Source organism: Entelurus aequoreus, linkage group LG13, assembly GCF_033978785.1.
Source record: "Entelurus aequoreus isolate RoL-2023_Sb linkage group LG13, RoL_Eaeq_v1.1, whole genome shotgun sequence".
NCBI lineage: Eukaryota > Metazoa > Chordata > Actinopteri > Syngnathiformes > Syngnathidae > Entelurus > Entelurus aequoreus.
This window is the reverse complement of record NC_084743.1, coordinates 46,028,965-46,054,781: the sequence shown is the minus strand read 5'-3', so window position 1 is coordinate 46,054,781 and position 25,817 is coordinate 46,028,965. Positions and strand designations below refer to the sequence as shown.

At 39.5% G+C, this 25,817-nt stretch overlaps 1 protein-coding gene across 1 annotated transcript in view; it reads left to right on the top strand.

Annotated features, from left to right (window-relative positions):
• Nucleotides 1-886: 886 nt before the first annotated feature.
• Nucleotides 887-25,817, top strand: part of LOC133663875 (endothelin-converting enzyme-like 1) — a 176,543-nt gene continuing 151,612 nt past the window's right edge. Inside the window, exons 1-2 of the mRNA XM_062068591.1 lie at nt 887-1,028; nt 6,249-6,410. The gene's annotated coding sequence lies outside the window, so the exon portion shown is untranslated. The remainder of the gene's footprint in view (nt 1,029-6,248; nt 6,411-25,817) is intronic.

The following is a 25,817-nucleotide window of genomic DNA, read 5'->3' as shown; positions in this document are numbered from 1 at the left end:
GTTCGGGTGTTGGTGGAGGGAACAGTTATAAAGTCATCTAAATAATTTGTGTTAAAAAGGGGGCAGATTAATATAAGAATAGTATTCTTCCATCTGCTCCTTTCTGATCATGGAAATGTATAAGAAACTAAAAAACAATGAAAGTGTCAACTGTACATGGCTTGTATATATGCATTTTTATGAAAGGAATAAAAAGAAATGATGATGATGATGATGATGATAACAGCGTGGCTTCGTAGTAAAAGAGTGCGGGTACTAGACTGGCCTGCCTGTACTCCAGACCTGTCTCCCATTGAAAATGTGTGGCGCATTATGAAGCCTAAAATACCACAACAGAGACCCCGGACTGTTGAACAACTTAAGCTGTACATCAAGCAAGAATGGGAAATAATTCCACCTGAAAAGCTTCAAAGATTGGTCTCCTCAGTTTCCAAACGTTTACTGAGGGCTGTCAAAAGGAAAGGCCAATTTTAATTCATACATCCATCCATCCATTTTTCTACCGCTTGTCCCGTCCGGGGTCCAATTTGATAATTTGTGTTTGTACTTGTTACTATAAGTTGAAAATATCATCATGTGATTCTTATCATAGTAATAATTTGATGAATATTTTTAGTGATGGGTGCCCTTTTGAGCACCTGCTCCCGGCCCCCAAAATCAATGCACGTGCCTGATGAAAAGCATGCATGTGGTGTCAATAATAAATGTGAAATTAAGTACATAACAAAGAAGAGTGCATATGGCCGCTTGAATAATCAACATGTGTGCCACGGGTGCGTGACGGACTCACCTCGCCTCTCTCTCTCCCTCTTTGGCCCCTCCCCCCCTCTTTGTCATGTTCAGACTTGGGAGGCTGTAGGCTGCAGTCTCGGCAGTAAGTGGCGCACAGCAGCCCGGCTCTTGTGCGCTGACCTCCGTAGGGGACCGTATCATCCACCCGGACTTCTACCGGAGAGCTCGGTCTTCTTCCCTCGATTGACTAGGGCACTTTTAATTTCCCACCGGGTATTTTAATTTACTCTCCACAGGTAAGCTCAGACAAGTTCCCGCCGATACTGCAAATTTCAAAGCCATTATCGATGATTCCGATACTACCGGTACTTTTCATTTTAGCACATTATTGCGCAGTTGTAAATGTGTTCACCATTATTGTATTCAGAAGAAAGCACAGTAATAATATTTTCATTAACAGACTTATTTTTCAACAACAATACAGTAAAAGCTATACAACAATATAAAACAATGTAACGATACCAACTGTACAATTGTTTGAGCAAAATAAAGTAAAAAAAAAAGTGCAAAACAAGCCAACGACTATTGGCTTATGGGGTACCGAATGTAAAAGTTCATCACACTTCTTTACAGATATATTTCTCACATTTAGCTCACTTTTTTCACATTTAACTCACTTTTGTCACAGTTGACACATTTTTATCATATTTAAGTTTAAATTAAATGTTGACTTTAAGTGTTACATGAAAATGATACATTTAAATCTAAATCTTAAATGTTACATCTAAATTGAAATGTTAAATCTAAACCTAAATGTTACCTTTAAATCTAAATGTTACATTTAAATCTAAATGTTAAATCTAAAACTATACGTTAAGTGTAAATCTAAATGTTAAATCTAAATGTTGAATCTAAATCTAAATGTTGAACCTACATGTTAAATCCAAACCTTCTCACATTTAACTCACTTTTCTCACGATTGACACATTTTTATCACATTTAAGTTTAAATTAAATGTTGACTCCAAGCGTTATATCAAAATGTTAAATTTATATCTAAATGTTACATCTAAATCTAAATGTTACATCTAAATCTAAATGTTAAATCTAAACCTAGATGTTAGATTTAAATCTAAATGTTAAATCTAAATTTATACGTGAAATTTCAATCCAAATGTTAAATCTAAATCTAAATCAGTGGTTCTTAACCTTGGTTCGATCGAACCCTAGGGGTTCGGTGAGTCGGGCTCAGGGGTTCGGCGGAGGTCAAAACACACCCGACTCATCGTGTAAGTAAAAACTTCTCCCTATCGACGTATTACGGATACGGCAACAGCAGAAGTCACACTGATTTGCAGGTGTGTAATTTGTTTTGAGTTTATGCACTGTGTTGGTTTTGTTCTTTGAACAAGGTGATGTTCATGCACGGTTCATTTTGTGCACCAGTAAATAAACATGTTAACACTTTAGTATGGGGAACATATTCACCATTAATTAGGTGCTTAGTAACATGCACCTTAGTAACATATTGGCTCTTAACTAGTCATTATTAAGTACTTATTAATGCCTTATTTGGCATGGCCTTATTATAACCATAACCCTCTAACCCTAACTCTAACCAAATAACTCTAAATTAAGTCTTTGTTACTTACAATATGATCCCCATACTAAAATGTTACCAAAAACATATAACTTTGTCTTGAATTTGAAAAAAAACAACATTTTATTTTTCACTAAAGAAGGGTTCGGTGAATGCTCATATAAAACTGGTGGTGTTCGGTACCTCCAACAAGGTTAAGAACCACTGATCTAAATGTTAAATCCAAACCTGTATGTTAAATCTAAATCTAAATGTTAAATCAAAATCCTAAATGTAAATCTTAAATCTAAATGTTAAATCTAAACCTAAATGTTAAATATAGATGTAAATGTTAAATCTAAATCTGCTAGAAAAGTGTCACTACATGTTTACATTTGACACCCCATATTGGCTCTAATTCAAATAATTTGTCTGGTTGCCCACAAAGTCTTCATTTGTCTAAGAAATTTATCCCAGAGTTTGTAAATCCATACAACATTTTGGTATAGGGCTGTCAAATGTAACGAGTTATTGCAAATTGGTTCACCATCATTATATTTGTAGTAGTTTATTATCCATCCATTACCTACCGCTTGTCCCTTTTGGGGTCGCGGGGGGTGCTGGAGCCTATCTCAGCTGCATTCGGGCAGTAGGCGGGGTACACCCTGGACAAGTCGCCACCTCATCACAGGGCCAACACAGATAGACAGACAACATTCACACTCACATTCACACACTAGGGCCAATTTAGTGTTGCCAATCAACTTATCTCCAGGTGCATGTCTTTGGAGGTGGGAGGAAGCCGGAGTACCCGGAGGGAACCCACGCAGTCACGGGGAGAACATGCAAACTCCACACAGAAAGATCCCGAGCCCGGGATTGAACTCAGGACTACTCAGGACCTTCGTATTGTGAGGCAGATGCACTAACCCCTCTACCACCGTGCTGCCCTAGTTTATTATTATTAATTTGATTTTAAAAACGAACACAATTACCTCATCTGCATCACAGAATGATTTAAAATCCCTTAAAACATCTATGACAACGCATTTCAGGCAATTTGTTCACATAGTACGGGGCTATTCAAGAGGCAAATTCAGCCCAATAATGACACCAGACCGATCCCCTGAGTTCAGTGGAGAGAGATGTTAACATTTTTACAGCAAATTGAATATAATAAAAATACTGAAGCACTCATGTCGTATAGATTAACTTGGAACAGTGTAAACAATTCCTTGCATTGACATTTTGACCTCCTAAAGGCCATTATTTTTTAGAACAGGGCTATTTTTTCTGAAATATATAACTCTGACAAAATAATGGAATGCCGGTTCTCAAATTAGAAATTGTAGTCTTTAACTTTCTGAAACTGTGGCCCTTAGAACAGTTTTGTTGAATAGCCTGTTGTACTGTTACCAACATGCATGCGCAAATGAGCAGTTGATCCGGTAGGGATAGGCAGCAGAAGCCAACAAGTCAATATGGAAAAAGCTAAAAAGCATGTTGGCCCTCTCGGTGGGGAATTTGTGTACAAACAAAAAATTACGAAACAGTTGACTGACATAAGGTATTATGCACACTTGCAGGAAAAGTATGATTGTACAGACAGTTTTTTTGGAACATGAAGCTGATGTTAAAGGTGTTTATCAAACGTTAAGTTGGTTTTCAACCAGGATGTCTCTGTACATTGCTGCATTCATCTTAGTCTAGTCAGGGAGGTGACCAAGAACTCCATGGTCACTCTGTCAGAGCTGCAGCATTCCTCTGTTGGAGAGAGGAGAACCTTCCAGAAGGACAACATTCTCTGCAGCAATCCACCAATCACACCTTTATGGTAGGACAGAAGCCATTTCTTAGTTAAAGGTTTGCCAACATGCACCTGAAAGGCTCTCAAACAAACAAAAAATGTAGGGGACAGCGTGGCGAAGTTGGTAGAGTGGCCGTGCCAGCAATCGGAGGGTTGCTGGTTACTGGGGTTCAATCCCCACCTTCTACCATCATAGTCACGTCCGTTGTGTCCTTGGGCAAGACACTTCACCCTTGCTCCTCATGGGTGCTGGTAGCGCCTTGCATGGCAGCTCCCTCCATCAGTGTGTGATTGTGTGTGTGAATGGGTGAATGTGGAAATACTGTCAAAGCGCTTTGAGTACCTTGAAGGTAGAAAAGCGCTATACAAGTACAACCCATTTATCATTTATCATTATTACTGGTCTGATGAGACAAAGATTGAACTCTGCGAATGCCAGGTTTCATGTTTAGAGGAAACCACGCACCGCTCATCACCAGGCCAATACCATCTCTACAGTGAAGCATGGTGGTGGCAGCATCATGCTGCAGGGATGGTTTTCAGCGGCATGAACTGAGAGACTAGTCAGGATACAGGGAAATATGAATGTACAGAGACATCCTGGAGGAAAACCAACACTTCCCATCCAACCTGATGAAGCTTTGGAGGTTCTGCAAAGAGGAATGAAGAAGAGAAAAGATAAGTGTGCCAAGCTTGTGGCATAGTATTCAAAAAGACGTGAAGCTGTAATTCAACAAAAATATTCAGCAAATGCTGTGGATACTTATGTACATGTGTGTTTATTTTTTATAAATCAGTAAAATTAAAAAATTTAAATTGTTCACATTGTCATTATGGGCTATTGTGTGTAGAATGTTGAAGACAAAAATGAATTCATTCCATTTTGGAATAAAGCTGTAACATAACACAATGTGCTGGAGCCTATCTCAGCTGCATTCGGGCGGTAGGCGGGGTACACCCTGGACAAGTCGCCGCCCCCGAAAGGGACAAGTAGTAGAAAATGGATGGATGGAGTGATAACACAATGTGTAAAAAGTGAAGCGCTGGGATTACTTTTGGGATCCACTGTAAACATGCGTATGAAGGCCCAAAATTGTGTGCTACACCCGTAAATCTCCGAATCGTGGTAAAAATTGATCATTAAGCCAAATAGTTGATTTTTTATAAAAAAATTTGCTCCATGTTTCTTGCATTATTGTCAATCACTTTGTTTCAGCTATAGCCGATGTAGAGGCTTTATAAATAATGTTTGAATTTAATTGAATCCTGAAGCAAGGGAGGTTACAAAAAGGGGGGGAGGGGGCACGCATTACTTGGCATCAACCAGCAGAGACACTGTTGATTCAGCCTCTGAGAATGATGCAAGTTGATTTGCAAAGCACTACTCCGGGCTGCATTATTCTCCTCTGGAGAAACAATAATTTAAATGAACACAAATGCTTAATTTCCCTGATTAAATATAGTTAAATGTCCCCCCTGAAACTAAACTTGTAGCCATACACACTCCATAGCTCCCCACAGCAGCCTCTGGCGACTGCTGATAAGCGTTGAGTCCCAGTGCTCCTGCAGCAAGTTTTTGAAAGTATGTTTTAATAAGTTCATTCATGGAGAGCTTCCAAACTAACCGGCTAGATATGAGATAAAAGTGTAGAGCTTATATTTGGTCTCAAGTCAAAGTCCCAAACTGCATTTTAAAAGAGAGACGATTGTGTTAAGCGTTTTTAAAGAGATTTACCCGCCCCAGAAACATAACTTTATTTCCCACAGCTGTTTGCACAGAAAATGTTCTTGAAAATCCATATAACTTACTCATGGCGTAACAGCAAGCAGACTCACACTCCTCATACTAAATGACTCACTGAAGGGAAGGGAAGCAAGACAGTTTTAAATATTATTTAGACATTTAAAGTCTGTTTATTTGACTAATGTGAGCAGGAATTGGTGGGAATAGTGGTGTTTCTGTGTGTGTGCACTTTCAGGAATGAATGCATATTCACTCCTACATATTTTTCCTATGTTTAATTCTATGGACGCTCGAATAACCAACACGTGTGTGCCTGATGGTGCATGACGGACTCACCTCGCCTCTCTCTCCCTCTTTTGTCCCTCCCTCTCTCCTCCTCATCCTCAGACTTGGGAGGCTGTGGGCTCTGCAGCGGCGGCAGTAAGTGGTGGACATCCCAACGTGTGTGCCGATTTCTGGAAGGAACTGCGTCATCTACTTGACTTCCACTTGACAGGGCAGTCATCTGCAGCGTCCTTCCCTCTGAGTGTTTGGATTTACTCTCCACAGGTAAGCTTCTTTGGACAAGTTTTAACCATTTTTGTGCTCACCAACAGAGCACCGTTATGTCAGTGATGCTGACAGGTGGTCTTTGGGCAAATGCAGTGTTTATATTAGAATACCTCAATTTGAAATCGAGATAGAACAATACCGTACAGCAGGGGTGTCAAAGTCAAATGGACGGAGGGCCAAATAAAAATTTAGCTACAAGCCGAGGGCCGGACTGTTCGAATGTTCATTGAAAAATTTTTAAATGACGCATATAGTCTAGTGAACCTAATTGAACCTACTGAAAACCTAACAAATATATTCCAATATGATCAGATAAATAAAGCAATATTTTCTTATGGCTCTGTCAGTAATCTTTAATTTTCAACAGACACAAAAGACAATTTCCTTTTATATAAAATCCCCATAACATGAACATTAAATGAAAGAAACCGGTATTCAAGGCACCATCAGTAGCCTATATTTTCTATTTTAGCAAAAGTGGGCTAAATTTACTTCAAAGAAAAAAACAATAATAGCAATTTTCTATCATCCACTCAACTGAAATATTTTTAAAATATAATTAAATTGAAATACAATAAAATAAAGTGCAAAAATCTATAAATCAAAAACAACACTTTGTTTAAGGAGAAGTAACATGCAGTGAAAACAAATATTAAACTTTAACTTTTAAACTTGAATTGAGTAAAAACTCTAAATATGTGATTGCACAGTAATGTTCACATTAAACCCCCTTCCTCCCTCCGTGGGAGGGAGGCGAGTTGGGTGCCCGAAACCCCCCGCTGGTTTCGGCCCGCCCCTTGGCGCGCGTGGCACGGCGGGCTCCGCGACCCGACGGCTGGCCCTCGTGGCTTGACGGCGGGCGCGTCCCGACGGGCCGCGCGTAGGGGTCAAACGCAGAAGTCTCAGGGCCTCGTGGTGAGGGGGTGGCCTGCGGGTTTCGGCCCGCTTGACCCCCCCGCTCCGCTTGGCGCGCGCGGCACATGACGGGTTCCGCCACCGACGCTCGGGCTGCAGCCCGACGGTGGTGCGGGCCCGGCGGTGACGCGCGGTTTGGGGAAACAAAGCAGAAGTCTCAGGGCCTCGGGGCCGGGTTTCGGCCCGCCCCCTTGGCGCGCGTGGCACGGCGGGCTCCGCGACTGACGGCCGGGCTGCAGGCCTTCGGCCGGCAGGCGCGTCCCGGCGGGCCGCTCGCCCCCTTTCGGAACCTTGGACCGGCATCCGCTTGGTGCGTGTAAAAGATCTGCGGTCTAAAAAAAAAAAAAAAAAAAAAAAAGATCTGCGGTCTGCGGGCCGGTTCTAATAATAAATCAAGATCATCCCAAGGGCCGTAAAAAACCTTCTCGCGGGCCGGATATGGCCCGCGGGCCTTGACTCTGACATATGTGCCGTACAGTCACTGGACATTACTCGTCCCTGTCACACACCTGGTTGTAGGAAGCCATGTGTTTGACACTGACAGAAATAGTAATTGAGGGACTATGCAAAACCAACTTTTCTTACCTATTGGCACCTGTTTTTGTGTATTTGGGATCTGCATAAGTCCTGTAAATATGAACTCAAACCATGAAGGCATGGCGGCCATATTTATAAAACAATCTCGCCTTCCTTCGTACTTACTCCATAAAAGCCGTTTGGAGTTTTCCCATTCAAAAAAAAAATGTTTTATTAACCAGTCCAACAAAATAATACACAATAATGCAATATTAATGCAATTCCAATTCCCGGCCCAGCAACATTCAGAATAGCAATCAACAGAGTAATTGAGAGGACACACAAACATGACACAAAACAATCCAAAAGTAGTCAAAACAAAAATGAATAATATCAACAACGGTATCAATATTAATGAGAATTCTAACATAACAGTGATTAAAAATCCCTCATTTACATTATGATCACAGCCATTTATGAAAAGTAAAAAAAAACGTTTAAAAAATTAACAATAGTTTTACAGTGGCTTACACTTGTATCACATCTCATAAGCTTGATAACACATTGTGTCCAATATTTTCACAAAGATAAAATAAGTCATATTTTAGGTTCATTTAATAGTTAATAGCTTTTAACAATTTTCCCAAATGTGACATCAACGGAGATCTCCATTTATGGCAGAGATTTACCTGAAAAGCTTTGCGCAAGTTCGCCATTGTTAACCGACGTTGTAGTAAATAAGTTCCTTATTTATCTCTAGCCTCTAGTTGCAGGGCAGACTGGCTCGTACATGAACATGCATCCTCCGCTGTTGCCATTTCTAATACAAAGTAACGTATAGTTCGTATTTATATCTGTCAGTAAACTCGATATGGAAATGTTAAAAACTACAACAAGGATGGCAAAAAGAAACCGCAGCCAAAGAGAAGAAGACACAGTCAGAAAACGGCTTTAAGGTGGTCTGTTAAACATAATCAATGCAAAAAGTTGGCCAAAGAACCACAAGGAAGTGTTTTGAATATAGGAACAAAAATCATAAATTGACCCCTTGAATGAAGTTTTTAATCAAAAGACATGAAAAGTTCTCATGGGCTCACTCACACAAGGTAATTCGTACCACGCTTGGACATGATTGACACAATAAAATGTGGTTTGACAAGTGGTAGCACTCTACGCCAAGTTTAAACAATCCACAAAGTAAAGTAATGCAGCCTTTTATCGTTAAGTAGTGTTTTCTCTACACTTCTCTTATCCACACAAACATGCAAGCCGACTGTAATGCACCTGCTGCTCTACAGTTAGGATTAGGAGGCATGGGCTCAGAGTGTGTGTGTGTGTGTGTGTGTGTGTGTGTGTGTGTGTGTGTGTGTGTGTGTGTGTGTGTGTGTGTGTGTGTGCGTGTGTGTGTGTGTGTGTGGTGTGTGGTGTGTGTGTGTGTGTGTGTGTGTGTGTGTGTGTGTGTGCGTGTGTGTGTGTGTGTGTGTGTGTGTGTGTGTGTGTGTGTGTGTGTGTGTGTGTGTGTGTGTGTGTGTGTGTGTGTGTGTGTTGGAGGGTGAACAATTACTGACACAAACACGTACAAAATGCAGATGCGGAGCATAGTTAACTGTATTGCAATCGTTCTTCCACAGTTACTTTTCAAAACTTTCATAATATAAAACTGAGGCTGCTAAAGTGGGTTACGCCTACTGTTGTCAGGGGTACGTGAATAAAAATGTAAAACAGCATTACTACTAGGGTTTACTACTAGAGTGCACGTGATGGTGTTAGTGTGTGGGTGCTGTGATCTTTGTGGTAGCAAAGAGCGGAGTTATTTTTTTTCTAATTTTGATTTATGCACACTAGGGATGCATCGTTATGAAAATGTCATAATCACGATTACTGTGATTACAGTTATTATTATCACGGTATTGTTGAATATTTACAAAAAGTACTTATATGTACACACACTGAAATCTTTTGAACAAGTTATTTTTTTTCAAATACCATATTTTATAAGGCGCATTTAAAGTCTTATTTTATTTTATTTTATTTTTTTCAAACTCGACAGTGCGCCTTATAGCCCGGTGCGCCTAATGTAAGGAATAAGTTTGGTTGAGCTTGCCCACCTCGAAGCTATTTTATTTGGTACATGGTGTAATGATAAGTGTGACCAGTAAGTGTCAGTCACACATAAGAGATAAGTGTAGGCTGCAATATACTGGCAGTCATACACAAGAGGTAAGTGTAGACTGCAATATGACTCAAGTAAACAACACCAATATTTTATATGTTCTATTGAAAATATAGAACATTACACACAGCGCCAAAAATCTATCAAAATGTTTTAGTACGACTTTGGTAAAGTGCAAAGCCGCAGGTGGGTAAAGAACACAACGACAGTGACTAGGATGGGAAGCGGGGATTGAACCTGGAGCCCTCCGGTTGCTGGCACGGCCACTCTACAACCGAGTTATATCGCTTAGATCCTTGGTCCCAAACCACCAGGCCGCGGCCCGGTACCGGTCCGTGGATCGATTGGTACCGGGCCGCACAAGAAATAAAATAAAATATATATATATTTTTTTTAATTAAATCAACATAAAAAACACAAGATACACTTACAATAATGTGCACCAATCCATAAATCTCCCTCCCCCATTTACACTCATTCGCACAAAAGGGTTGTTTCTTTCTGTTATTAATATTTCTGGTTCCTACATTATATATCAATATAGATCAATACAGGTCTGCAGGGATACAGTCCGTAAGCACACATGATTGTATTTCTTTATGACAAATAACAAAAAAAATACACCCCCCCCCCCCTTCGGTCCGTGGGACAAATTTTCAAGCATTGACCGGTCCACAGTTACAAAAAGGTTGAGGACCACTGATGTAGACTGTAGACCACAAGGAAGGGTTTTCAATGTAGAAAAAAAATAAAATAATATGACTCCTTTAATGCGCCCTATAATCCGGTGCGCCTAATATATGAAAAAAGCTAAAAAAAAATAGATTATTCATCAGCAGTGCACTTTATAATCCGGTGCGCCTATGGGCCGAAAATACGGTAACTAAAATAAATAGACACACTGTTAGAAAATCCACTATTTAGCATGTTTTGCTTTTTCTATGCTTCACTGATGAGTGTTTTAGTCTTAGTAGTTGATCTGTTTTAATGGCTAAGCTTTTATTGTTTCAAATATTGGTCAGTATTGTAGCACTTCAAGATTTATTTAAATTAAAAGTGTAAACAAATAAAATATATTATTCATTTTTATTATTTCTAGCGGGCATTGCGTCATACTTTGTTCATCTTCATCTTTTTTTGATCATTCTGATATCATTCAGAGAGACACTAAGGGCCTGATTTACTAAGATCCAAATACCACGCGCTAGACAGCGTGTGCAAAAAATATAATAGCGTGTACCATGAGTGGGCGTGTTGCGTGTGATCTACTAACTGCGCATGCAATTGAAAAGTGGTGCAGACCGACTTTATTAAATGAAGATTTTGCGTGCATACAGGGCTTTTACCACACATTCAAGTTATCGTTGTTATGTTTCAGAAGAGAGTTGACAGCACAGAACCACAAGGGGAATTATTGCTCTATGTATTTATTATATATATTAATAAATATATATAATATCAAACAATACTATGAATATAAACTAAACAAGAGAATGGAGTGTGACTAATCCAAAATGGGTGTATGGTGTGAGACTATGTGTATGAATGATTAGCTGTTGAGTATTACCGTATAGTGTTGAGAGAGAAAGCAGAGAAGTCCTAAGGGGCTGGGTAGAAGAAGGTCCATGAGACAAGCGGGAGGTCAATGGAGCTGAGAGAGGCGTCAAGAGGAGCGGGTGCTGGTGGTCTGGCTGATGGGTGCGGCCAGGCAAACCAAAAGACAGGTGGTAGTGGTTTTGCTGGCCGCAGCTGTGCTACCCCACCAGCACAGTCGTCAGTACTATAACCCCCCCCCCCCCCCCCCCTCTGACAGCGGATGCCAGACGCTTCCTGTCCATGGTATTGGTGCGGTGGGCTTGAAAAATTCTCCAGGGTGGAGGGAAAAGAAAAAGACATAGTGAGTGGGGCAAAAAGACATAATGAGTGGGGCAAAAAGTCACTGGGGGCGGGGATAAAGTCACTGGGAGCGGGGCTAAGAGAAAAAAAAATCTGCGCCATCTGGTCCTTATTTAATTGGCGAGAACATACTGTTATGTTTCAGGAGGGAGTTAATGGCACGGAACCACAAGGGGCAATGTTGCTCTATGTATTTATTATATATATTAATAAATATATATATATAATATATATATATATATATATATATATATATATATATATATATATATATATATATATATATATATATATATATATATATATATATATATATAATGACAAACGATACCATGAATATAAACTAAACAAGAGAATGGAGTGTGACTAATCCAAAATGGGTGTATGGTGTGAGACTATGTGTATGAATGATTAGCTGTTGAGTGTTACTGTGAAGTGTTGTGAGAGAAAGCAGAGAAGTACAAAGGGGCTAGGCAGAAGAAGGTCCGTGAGACAAGCGGGAGGTCCGTGGGGCTGAGAGAGGCATCAAGAGGTCTGTGTCCAAAGCGGGGGTCGAGGATCGAGGGAGGCAGTCGAGATCCAGAGGGAGTCCAAGGAAGTGAGACGCACAGCTCGAATCCAAGGCGACGGAAGGAAAACACTGCAAGCACAAGGGAGAAGACAGGGGACAAATCAAACACGTGGAAGAAAACACAGAGAGCAAAGAGCTAGGTTGCATAGAGCTAACGATCGCTTACGGGACATCAACAGAAGATTACGTTCTCGCGCCGGATAGTAGGTTGAGCAGGCAGATCGCTCATCAAGGGCAGGCGCGCTGATTGCAGATCTCCTGCACCCGTGCGGAGGGGCGCCCGCAGCGAAGAGGGAACGCCTGTAGGCGTGGCCCGCGGTGCTCTCACTGGAGCGCACAGATGGATGAGAGGCGGCGGCAGGAGTCTTAGCCGTAACAATCATGCTCCTACCTGTGTGGGATGTGTTGAACCAGCAGCAGACATCTATAATCTGTAACACCTTTTCTAAATTGCAATCTAGACAACAGAAACATTTGCACACTGACACTTTCAGGCACTTTTCTTTCACTTTCACATTCTGTGCGTGAGGCTGTGGAACGCATCACCAGCGCATAGGTACATCTGGAATGACTTAAATGCAAGAAACTGTGCAATAAAAGACGTCTTTTCATGTAGGAGGTATATTATAGTAATAGCAGACACTAAAATGCATCAATTGAATTAGTTTTAATCAGCCCCATAAGTCATCCAGCAGCAATACAATTATAAAATGAAATTGCTGAATAGACATTATAATAATTCTCTCTGACCGTTCACCAAAATGTTGACACACATGGAGGATGGAGGATTCTTGTCTGTCCATCGTCTGTCTGTGCAGCCTGAGCTTTGATCCTGCAGTTGTGTGTGGAACTGTCAGTTTGGACGTCCTTCATAAAACGCAAAATTGTGCTCGCAAAACGGTGATGAGTGTTGATAAATCACATTGCGTGTGCTAAATAATGATATTTGCATTTTCTCCTCCCAGTATTGTTGGCGTTTTGATGATCAGCATATATTTTGCATATTAATGAAGACAGAGACGCAAAATGGATTGCACGCCATATTCCGCTCACTTAACAGACGCAATCCACTTTGTACACGTTTAGTAGATCAGCTCTGCGTGGGTTATTAGGATTGCACGTGTTTTAGTACACACAAACCTTTAGTAAATCAGGCCCTTTAGAAAGGTCACTACTTGTCGGTTCAATGTGCACAATTGAGTAGCTTAATTGCTTAGACAGCTATGTGTTTATATAAGTTTAGATTGGGGTATGACGTTTCTTAATGTGGAACGACGAAAATGGAGAAAATAGTTTATGAACAGGTCGATAGTTACCTTGCCACTAATAACTCATGTACAAATTCCAATCCGGCTTCAGAACTAACCACTCCACTGACACATGCCTTCTCTATCTGACTGACCACATCAAACATGAGGTGGACGCGGGCAAATACTGTGGCATGGTCATGCTGGACCTTCAGAAGGCCTTTGACACCGTTAACCACGCTATACTGTTGGATACGCTCAGAGCAATCGGATTTAACAAAACCTCATGGAGCTGGATGCAATCTTACTTGGAGGGGAGGGAGCAGGTGGTAGAGGTGAACGGCACCGTGTCCCCCCCCCCTCTCGGTGAGCTGTGGAGTCCCCCAAGGCAGTATATTGGGACCTTTACTGTTCCTAATATACATAAACGACTTGTCATCGGCATGCGACTGTGAATTGTTTTTGTTTGCGGATGACTCTGCCCTGCTGGTATCCGACAAGGACAAGTCACAGGTGGAGAAAATCCTCAGTGCTGAGCTCTGTAGAACTTGCACCTGGCTCGCTGACAACAAACTATCCATACACTTGGGTAAAACGGAATCCATCCTGTTTGGGTCCCACATCAACCTTGGGAAAGTCAATGACTTCACTATAAAAGTGGGTGACATTGTTATCACCAGGAAAGATGAGGTCACCTACCTAGGTTCCATTCTAGAGGCTAACCTTTCCTGTGATAAAATGGCAACCAAGGTAATCAAAAAGGTTAACCAACGAATGAGATTTCTCTACAGAATCTCCTCTCTGGTCAACAAAAGCACCATGAGGATTCTGGCGGGAACTCTCGTTCAACCCTTTTTCGATTACGCATGCACCTCCTGGTACCCTGGCACCTCCAAAACCCTCAAATCTAAACTCCAATCCCAGAACAAGCTAGTCAGGTTACTTCTAGACCTCCACCCCAGATCCCACCTCACTCCTACCCACTTCTCCAAAGTGGGCTGGCTCAAGGTGGAGGACAGAGTTAAAAAAAACTTGCACTGAGCCTAGTCTATAAAATCCACTACACCTCCCTGATACCGAAGTACATGTCAAACTACTTCCTTAACGTAAATGACCGCCATAACCACAACACTAGGGGGAGCTCCACTAACCACGTTAAACCCAGATTCCGAACTAACAAAGGTCTTAACTCTTTCTCTTTCTATGCCACATCAATGTGGAATGCGCTCCCAACAGGTATAAAATAAAGGGCATCTCTTTCCTTCAAAAAACCGCAATAAAAGTTCACCTCCAGGCAGCTACAACCCTAAACTAACACCCTCCCCGGATTGCTAATAATCAAATGTAAACAATCAAATGCAGATACTTTTTCTTATGCCTTCTGATCTCTCTCTCTCTCTCTCTCTCTCTCTCTCTCTCTCTCTCTCTCTCTCTCTCTCTCTCTCTCTCTCTCTCTCTCTCTCTCTCTCTCTCTCTCTCTCTCTCTCTATCTCTCTATGTCCACTACTTGCTGTAGTGCAGTGGTCCCCAACCTTTTTGTAGCTGCGGACCGGTCAACGCTTGAAAATTTGTCCCACGGACCGGTGGGGGGTGGGGGGGTGGGGGGGGGGGGGGGCGGGGGGGATGGTGTATTTAAAAAAAACAAAAAAAACTTTTTTTTTTATTTTTTTTTACATAAATAAATACAATCATGTGTGCTTACGGACTGTATCCCTGCAGACTGTATTGATCTATATTGATATATAATGTACATATTGTGTTTTTTATGTTGATTTCATTAAAGAAAGAAAAAAAAAAAAACTTTTTTTTTTTTTTTTTTTTTTTTAATTTCTTGTGCGGCCCGGTACCAATCGGTCCGCGGACCGGTACCGGGCCGCGGCCCGGTGGTTGGGGACCACTGCTGTAGTGGACAATGTGATTATCTTGTGTGATGACTGTATTATGATGATAGTATATACCGTAATTTCCGGACTATAAGCCGCACCTGACTATAAGCCGCACCAGCTAAATTTAGGGGAAAATACAGATTGCTCCATATATAAGCCGCACCCGACTATAAGCCGCAGGGTTTTGATGTGTAATTAGCGTAGTATATAGGGGTTCCTGCTACCACGGAGGGGATTGTCGGGACAGAGATGACTGTTTGGGAACGCAAAGCGTCCCATTTATTAACAATAAATCTTTCAATCATTCAATCAAACTTTCACATCTTTGACATGGCGAACGGCATTCGTGCAGAGTACAAATAATACAACGGTGCAAAGTAATACAAAGTGCTCGCCTGTACGTTATCAAAATAACCAGCCTACCGGTATATGAAAAGTCAGTCTTTAATCATTGTGTCATCGTCTTCCTCCTGCGTACTAAAACCACCGGAATCCTCTTCGTCGGTGTCGGAGAAGAACAGGCCGTAAATAAGCCGCACCCTTGTATAAGCCGCAGGGACCAGAACGAGGGGGAAAAGTTGCGGCTTATAGTCCGGAAATTACGGTATCTGTATCTGAATCAATTTAAGTGGACCCCGACTTAAACAAGTTGAAAAACTTATTCGGGTGCTACCATTTAGTGGTCAATTGTACGGAATATGTACTTCACTGTGCAACCTACTAATAAAAGTCTCAATCAATCAATCAATCGTTAATGTCTCTTGTATGTTAGCATTGAACCTAGCGAGCGTGTTCGTGAGCCTATCAAAGTGCAATTATCAGTCTTGGTTTTTCGATCATTTTAATATAAAATGGTATTAGTAACCGTCCAGAGTTTTGCCGCGGTTATCATTGTTAGAGTTTATAATTAGATCTCTAATGCACACATAAAAAGGTGTTATTTCAATGTTGATGATGTGCAATTTCAGTTATTTCCCCGAAAATACGCATTGAGGCTATAAAGTGTGCTTAGATTAATTGACCAAACTAATCGACAGATATTACTTAATTACAAAAATAATGGATAACTTCAACCCAATTACTACACTGTAGGGATGTAACGATATGAACATTTCATATCAAGGTTATCATTATTATTGCGGTATTGTTGAATTTGTTTAAAAAGTAATTATACGTACACTGAAATATTTAGATTTTTTTTAAATAACTAAGCTATATAGACCCACTATTAGAAAGACCACTATTCTGCATGTTTTGTGTCTTTAATGCTTTACTGATAAGTTTTCTGGCGGGTGTTGTGGTATCCTGCTCTGTTCAGTGGTGCTTGAACGCTCCGTAAAAACACCTCCGTGTCATATTCCTCCGAGTAAAGTTTCATCACTCACTGCTAGGAGAGCACAGTTTTTAGGTTCAATGTTCACAAATAAATAGCTTTGTTGATCAGTCAGTAATTTGTTTTTTATCAGACTAAATTGGGAAATGCTGTTTCGAAATGGGGAAAAAAGTTAATGTCTCCTGTTGTCATGTTAGCATTTAAGCTACCGATCTACCTCCAGTCAGTCTGTGAGTTTATCGAAGTGCGGCGATCAATTATGGATTTTTTCAATCATTTTAATGTAAATGTTATACTAGCCGCCAAGAGTTTTGCCGTAGTTGTCATTAATACAGTTTATCGTTACATCCCTAGTACATTGTTGTCTTAACACTCATAGTTACGCTGTGTGCTTTAATGCCTCTCGTGAACAGCGCCTGCACAGCACATGGAGCACAGTGCTTGTTCATTGTTCTGTGAGAGTGATGTAAATAAATATGTAAGTTTAATCATTATGTTGTGCATTGAAAGTGTTTATTAAGATGTGATGTGTGCTAAATGAAAGAAGTTGTCTTCTTAGATCGTGCTGTGACTAATTAGTGCATTTGTTTTTTTATGATTATCATACAAACCAGTTAATTTTACACACTACTGCTGGTTAAGTCAACAGATACAACACATGTTTTACACTCTTAAAAGACAATTAAATAGGACATATTCTTCTGTAAAGATTTCCTTCCCCCCAAAACAAATCACTTGTATAATTATAGAATATTTAATTGACTATATCAAGCGGGTGAGAAAACATTCATAGTAAGACGTTTAACTATGTGCTTACAGACACTGGTGTATGTCAGTGTGGTACAAGGCTTCAGGTCAAATAACTGAAGGGGTATAGCTGTTAAAAGTTTGGGAACCGCTGATATAAAGCATGAGAAATACGTCAAATTAATCCACGCAGTCAAAATAATGGCGTGCCATTTAATTGATGCGATTGTTCCTCCTTGTGCAATAGAGACATCAGGGGAGAAATGATGAGCGTGCAAACAGTAGAGCCAGCAAAGACATGCTGTCGTGTGAATAAGGTGCATAATATAAGGACACTTAATATTTAATAAGAGGACAATGCATAGACTTGTTCTATATGGAAGTTATCAAATTACTTGTGATCTGGAGCTACAGTATATAGAAAATTATATTAAGTGAAAATAAAATGAACTTCCTTGGATGGTGTGGGGTGCAGTTTCCCCCCTGTAATGGTCAGGAAAACACTGATAAAGGGATTACATAAACCAACTTTCAAAATGAATGCAAGCCAGCAAGAGGTGGGGTATGGAGGGGTTATCGTGCCAAATCATGGTACCAAAGAAGAGTCCCAGCCGAGTGTGTCCTAAGTGGCATTTTATTTTATTAGGAAACTAGAAAAGCACTCAGAGACTGCAGACCTTCACCAGGCCCTACCTCCCAATAATAAAAAAGACCTGAATCCAGACAGTGATCGGGATCAACCCTATAATGTAATCACTTGTTCCTTATCCCATTTCTGACATTTCCTGAAAGTTTGATTAAAATGTGCCCATAACCTTTTGAGCTATGTATAGCAGAATGAAATAAAAAACTAAGTGAAGCCTCTTGTCAGTCATCCATTGTTGTAGCGGTGTAGCGTGCAAGGACGGGGGTGGAAGAAGTGTCAAAAGATGAAGCTAACTGTTTTAATGACATTCAGACTTTACTTAAATCAATAACGGAGCAGCATCTCCTCATCCGGAAACAACAACACCGGAAATGTGTCCCATGAAAAAACGTCCGACCAGAACTCTCTAATAACTAAAGTTCCTTGTGTGAATAATGTAAACTCACTACACCGGTATGTTTTAGCGCTTTCATGGCGAGTTTACTGACGGATATAAGTAAGAACTTTACACTGCTTTATATTACAAATGGCAACAGCGGAAGATGAATGCCCCATAACAAGAAGAATAAGAAAAAGAAGAAGCTTATCGACTACGTGGTCGGGACGGACTACAAAGGCGGACGCGCGCAATTTTTCAGGATTTATGTAGATCCCAAATACAGATCAGCATGTACCAGAAGGTAAGAAAAGTTGCTTTTGCATAATATTGCGAAACTAAACGCCAGATAATGTCTTACCTTAGACACACCCCATAATAATACTTGTATGTTGAAGCACATCAAGCGGTGCAGCTTTGTACTTTACCAAAGTCGTACTAAAACATTTTGATATATTTTTGAGCGCAGTGTGTAATGTTCTATATTTTCAATGGAACATATAAAATGTTGGTATTGTTTACTTGAGTCTAGGGCTGCAACAACTAATCGATTAAATCGATTAAAATCGATTATAAAAATAGTTGGCGATTAATTTAGTCATCGATTCGTTGGAACTAGCTATGCGCATGCGCGGAGGCTTTTTTTTTTTTTTTTTTTAAATTAAAAAAAAAATTTGTTTTTAATAAACCTTTATTTATAAACTGCAACATTTATAAACAGCTGAGAAACAATAATCAAAATAAGTACAAAAAACAGTACAAAACAGCTACGTCTCATGAGGTGGCGTAAGCTAGCCAATGATGTGTCATGTGCAGCTCACGTGACGACGCCGTCTCCTTTGCTGGAAAAAAGACGCAGGAAAACAGTACGGATAGTTTAGCGGAGAAACATCTTGAGGTTATTGCTTCAATGGAGAAAAGTGTACGACGTAAGTCGTCAAAAGTGTGGGAACACTTTACTTTAAAGACTTCAAAGAAGACCGTTTCCTGCAAAATGGCACGGAAGTACAACATTGCTTCAGAAGCACCTGAAAAGGAAACATGTTGGAGCCATGGATGAAGGGAAGAACTCACGGTATGTAACTTTTTAAGTCCATAGTGGCAACAGGCATTCATGAGTTCAGCTTTTTTGTAAGTAACGTTAACGTTATGCCTTTGTTGCAACGCGGGGCTGATAATGTGTCTCCGGCACATTTGACTCCGTTTTGAGAGAGAAAACGCACGGTTACCAATTTCGAAATAAACGTAACGGACAGAAATATCTCAGGTTGGTTTCATAATGGATCAATGCAGCCAGGCCCGATAAAGCTATATAAATCTATTTAGATTTGAGTGACGCTTTAGTATAACTAAACGTTATGAAGGTGCTGGAATATTTCATGCTATTATTCAGAAGCAGCCTAAAATTAATCCTTTATTATTCACAACAGAAACGTGTACAGTATCTGATCCAGTTCTGATCTGATGAGTTACATTTCTGTGTTATTATTGGTGTATGCTGCATCCCCAATGTCCAGAACATGGTGCCAGTATGCTGTTTTTTTTCAATAAAATACTGGAAAGGATAGAAATGTAGTTTGTCTCTTTTATCCGATTATTAATCGATTAATCGAAGTAATAATCGACAGATTAATCGATTATCAAATTAATCGTTAGTTGCAGCCCTACTTGAGTCATATTGCAGTCTACACTTATCTCTTGTGTATGACTGCCACTATATTGCAGCCTACACTTGTCTCTTATGTGTGACTGACATCTACTGGTCACACTTAAAATTACACCATGTTCCAAATAAAATAGCTTCGAGGTGGGTAAGCTCAACTAAACCTAGGTGCACCGGGTTATAAGGCGCACTGTCAAGTTTTGAAAAAAAAAAAGGATTTTAAGTTCGCCTTACAGTCCTGAAAATACGGTAAGATGGATTCACAAATGTGGGAGTTGTTCTTGACTAAAAGCAAATCCTATCAAAACTGAATGCACAATTGAATGCCGACATTGGTAACCACCTTTCATCTTCTTTTTTTTTAAACATGTGAAATATTGCATGGTTGAAAGCCTTACTTTATATGAATGTTTGATAAACTACTCAAACAATACATATTTCTTAATTGTATGGGATTTAAGTAACAGCAAATTGCCACGATTGTCAGGACTTAGGATGAGCATTGTTCACATTTTAACCAATACTAGTGCCAAAAAAATATGTACTTTTAAAATGGTTCTGATGCTAACATAATGCCCAATCTGGTACTTAAGAAATAGAAAACATTTAATTTTTTGTTACATTTTTTTTTTTTTTTACAGAATTTGGTGACATTCAAGTTGAATAGATGAGTAATGTAAATATTTCAATAGTATAAGTAAAATGATAAATAAAGTAAAACATTCAAAACTAAGAGAAACAATCCACAGTAAATTGTCATAATAAAATGTCATAAATTCAAACCCGCAGTAACACAAACTATAGAGATTGTACAACAACAACAACAAAGATAATGTGGTAATGCTGATGCTTTTAGTTGGTGTTCATAGTTTGTGAATGCATCTCACTCACTGTGACAGTTGATTGGTGAATAATGAGGAAGTTCTGTGTCATTGAAAAAAATGTAAGATTCTGCATCATCATTTGTCCCAAAGTAGTCGTTGTTCAGTTCAGTTCAGTTTCAGTTTATTTCGAACATGCATACGATACAATGTAATGCAGACCTGGGCAAATTAAGGCCCGGGGGCCACATGCGGCCCGTTGAGCTTTTCAATCTGGCCCGCCGGACATTCCCAAATAATAGTTTTAGATGTTTAAGATGTAAAGTGTAGCTGCCATTATGATGTGCAGTCATGTTTTCTAATGACCGGAAGTCTTCAACTATACTAAGTCTTTCAATGCTTGGAATCTGCATCATATACTAGTTACTATGGTCATCTAATTAGTTACTATGGTCATCTAATTAGTTACTATGGTAATGTAATTACTTACTATGGTCACTATGAGGTATCTCAGATTGTAGGTGGGGTTTTTTTCACTATATTTGTTGCATTTTGGTTGCGTTTTGGTTGATTGTAAAATATGTTGTCAATATTCAGTGTTTTATCACTCATAGTTAATATTGTAAATCCCACATTCTTTAATTTTCATGTGCATTCTGGGTGTCTCATTCAGTAAAAAAATTTCTAATTCCATTCCGTTTTTAAGGCAGTCTGTCACAATGTTTTTAGCTTTCAATCATTATTGTGAGGTTTTGTATTAGTGTTCCTAAAAATAGATATACTGGCCCCCAGACACACTTTTTTATCTAAATCTGGCCCCCCGAGTAAAATAATTGCCCAGGCCTGATGTAATGCATCACACAAATCCAGTTGTTTCATTACAGCACGTTCGAAAAGGAGTAGGAAGAAGCAGATCTTATTTAATCCTACCCCTTTTCATACCATAGCAATTTTATCCCATTTCCTTGTTCTCTGTAACAGAACAGTGAACAAATAAATGATATGCCATAGTAAGCAAACAAATATTAAATACATAGTCTTTGTCTCAATAAAAAAAAGGGTTCAAGATGTTCATCATAATTCTTGTTCTGTGTACTTTGTGAACACTTGTAGTTTGAACAGTCTCTTCAACTGAATCAAATTGGTGCTTTGTTTGATTTCTTTAGTTAATCCATTCCATAATTTAATTCCACATACAGATATGCATAAAGTTTTAAGTGTTGTATGAGCATACAGATGTTTTAAATTAGATTTTCCTCTAAGGTTATATTTCTCCTCTTTTGTTGAGAAGAATTGTTGTACACTCTTGGGTAGCAGCTTATAGTTTTGCTTTATACATACTTTTAGCTGTTTGCAAATGAACCAAATCGTTGAATTTCAATAATTGTGATTTAATAAATAAAGGGTTTGTATGTTCTAAGGCTGCAGCTAACGATTATTTTTCTATCGATTAATCTATAGATTATTTTTTCGGTTAATCGGTTAATCTATAGATTATTTTTCGATTAATCTATAGATTATTTTTCCTTTTACCGATTATTTTTTTATTCAAAATGAAGATGAAAAAATAAATGTAGGCCCGTTTTTTCAAAAGGCATGGCTTTTATTTACAAAAAAAAGAAGTATGGCCACTCAGTCAACATTGACAACAACATGACTAAATATTCTGTAACAATGTAAACATTTAAAACTTTTAACATTTAACAAAATTAAAAGTAGCTTATTTGCTTTTTAATGTGCAAATATAAAAGTCAACATCCAGTGCAAATCTTAATATTCTGCAATAGTATAAGCATTTCAAAAGTAAAAGTATTGCTTATTTTGCTTTAAAATGTGCAAAAATAAAGATAAACATCCAATACAAAAAAGTGCAAAACGAAATATTCTGTAACAACAGTGTAAACATTTCAACAAAAGTGAAAGTATTGCTTATTTGCTAAAATGTGCAAAAATAAAGATAAACATCCAATACAAAAAAGTGCCAATCTAAATATTCTGGAGCACTGTAAACATTAACTATTGCTTTTAAAATGTGCAAAATAAACATCCAGTCCAACACAGTACACAATAACCAATTCTACTCATTCCAGTGAGTGACTAACAGTTGTAATGAAGAAAGGTTAGCATGTGTACATGTTTGGTTCTTTTCTTGTTTACAATATTCCCAGCAGCTGAAAATAGGCGCTCAGAAGGGGTCGATGTGGCTGGAACTGAGAGGTAATTAGCCTTCACCTCAAGCCAGGACTGCGAGTGAGCTGAGCTGCAGTTTATATTTCTAGAAGGTCAACGGGCTCATAGTGATGTTACTAGTAGTTGACTGGGAGGTGTTTATTATCATTTGGGGAGAGTCCGCTGCCTGATGCTCACCTGCTAAACACCTATCTGCTCCACGCTGAAGCGCTGACTACATGCGCTCTGAATACACACTGCTGATTGGCTGATAATGCTTCGTGTGTACCAATCAGATGGTTGTGTGGGTGGGACAATGCTGCGTGTGTACCAATCAGATGGTTGTGTGGGTGGGACAATGCTGCGTGCTGAGACAGAGGCAGAGGAGCGAAACAGCTTGTTAAGACTTTAGCAGCTAAAGTTAGCTTTAGCTTAGAAACTCGTTCGGTACACCCCCGTGCCGAACCGAAAGCCCCGTACCGAAACGGTTCAATACAAAACACGTACCGTTACACCCCTAGCAGATACAAATGACACATTCATGTTTTTGTGTAATGATGACAACGTATGCTCGCGCGGACAATTGACTAATTGATGGTTTTCTTTTCAAATGTTCGTTCATAGCCGTTGTGCTGCTATGATAGGCCATTTGCGCTCGACACAGTGTGCATACAACAACATTATTAGGCCGTTTATTGAAATACTCCCACACTTTTGACCACTTTTGGCATGCTTTTCCCCCCTCGCTCGCACCGCTCGCATCGTCTGCTTTGATCGTCTGCTTTGCGGTCCGCCATGACGGTAGTGTGATGTAAATATGCGACGCGTCGACGCACAAAAACGGCGTTGACGTATTTACGTGGCTAAGAGGGGAATATATTTAAACTAGAATTCACCAACTCAAGTATTTCATATATATATATATATATATATATATATATATATATATATGTATATATATATATATATATATATATATATATATATATATATATATATATATATATATATATATATATATATATATGAAATACTTGACTTTCAGTGAATTCTAGCTATATATATATATACTGTATATATTTATTTTATTATACATATAAATAAAAGAAATACTTGAATTTCAGTGTTCTGGAGGCTATCCAGTAGATGGCAGTATTGTCCTGTTTAAGAGTGTCACAACATTGCTGTTTACGGCAGACGAACTGCTTTACGGTAGACTAAACGTGACTGCTGTTGTTGTGTGTTGTTACCGCGCTGGGAGGACGTTAATGAAACTGCCTAACAATAAACCCACATAAGAAACCAAGAACTCGCCCTCGATCATTCTACAGTTATGACGTCATTGGGCAGGCAAGCTGTTTATATTGTGGGAAAGCGGACGTGAGAACAGGCTGTCCCCACTCAGGTCCGCATTGAACTGGAGGGGGCGTGGCCTCCAGCTCCGGCTGAATACCGGGAGTTTGTCGGGAGAAAATTTCTGCCGGGAGGTTATCGGGAGAGGCGCTGAATACCGGGAGTCTCCCGGTAAAAACGGGAGGGTTGGCAAGTATGTTTTCAAGGCTCACCGTAAGTGTACTACTGTTCAGTTTTTTTCGTGTACACCACTGCACGAGAGTATTTATGTACAGTTTGACTACTGGTGTTATCAAATATTCTTTTAACCGCAAGCTGCCTTTGTGCATTCTAGTTGCATCTTGTAATCACGACAACTACCGCTAACATGCAAGCTTGACACACCCTTTTCCTATTATAGCAGTTTTATCCCATTTCTTTTTTTTCTATTAACAGAACAGTGAATAAATAAATATACCATAAGTAAACAAATGTTAAATACATAAATACCGTAATCAGTGTCTCTCTTTTTTCTAAAGGTTCAAGATATTTATAACTGTTCTTCTTTGTACTTTGTGAACACTTGTAGTTTGAACAGTTTCTTAAACTGAATCATATTAGTGCTTTCAGTGTTTCCCCCAGAAAATTTGTTAGTAAAGGTGGTGACTCTCCAGGGGGAGGGGACTGGGAAAGGGGGTGGGTGGGTGTAAGGATTGTTGTAACTCGGCCTGTCGCCATCACGTCTCCACCTCGTCGCTGCCATCACAGCCTGGGGGTGTAATAGACTACAGACTGTAGTGACGTAGGCTGGCTTCGTCGCGTGAAAAAGCCTACAACTTTTGGTTGTTTTTTCCGCTCCATTTGCTGAATGGCGATATATACAATATATATCTCAATATTTTTTCCGTAAAGTAAAAACAAAACAGTCCTAGTTACCTGAGATACTAAAATAATGACTTACAAAGTCAAATTAATGACTTACTGTAAGTAAGTGGGGCCACATACTGACATATGCTCAACTCATCACGCTTAATTTATTACAGCATTTGGGAAGCCTGTACTTGATTTTTATTATGTAAATGTAAAATTTTTATCAACATGTGATAGCATTGC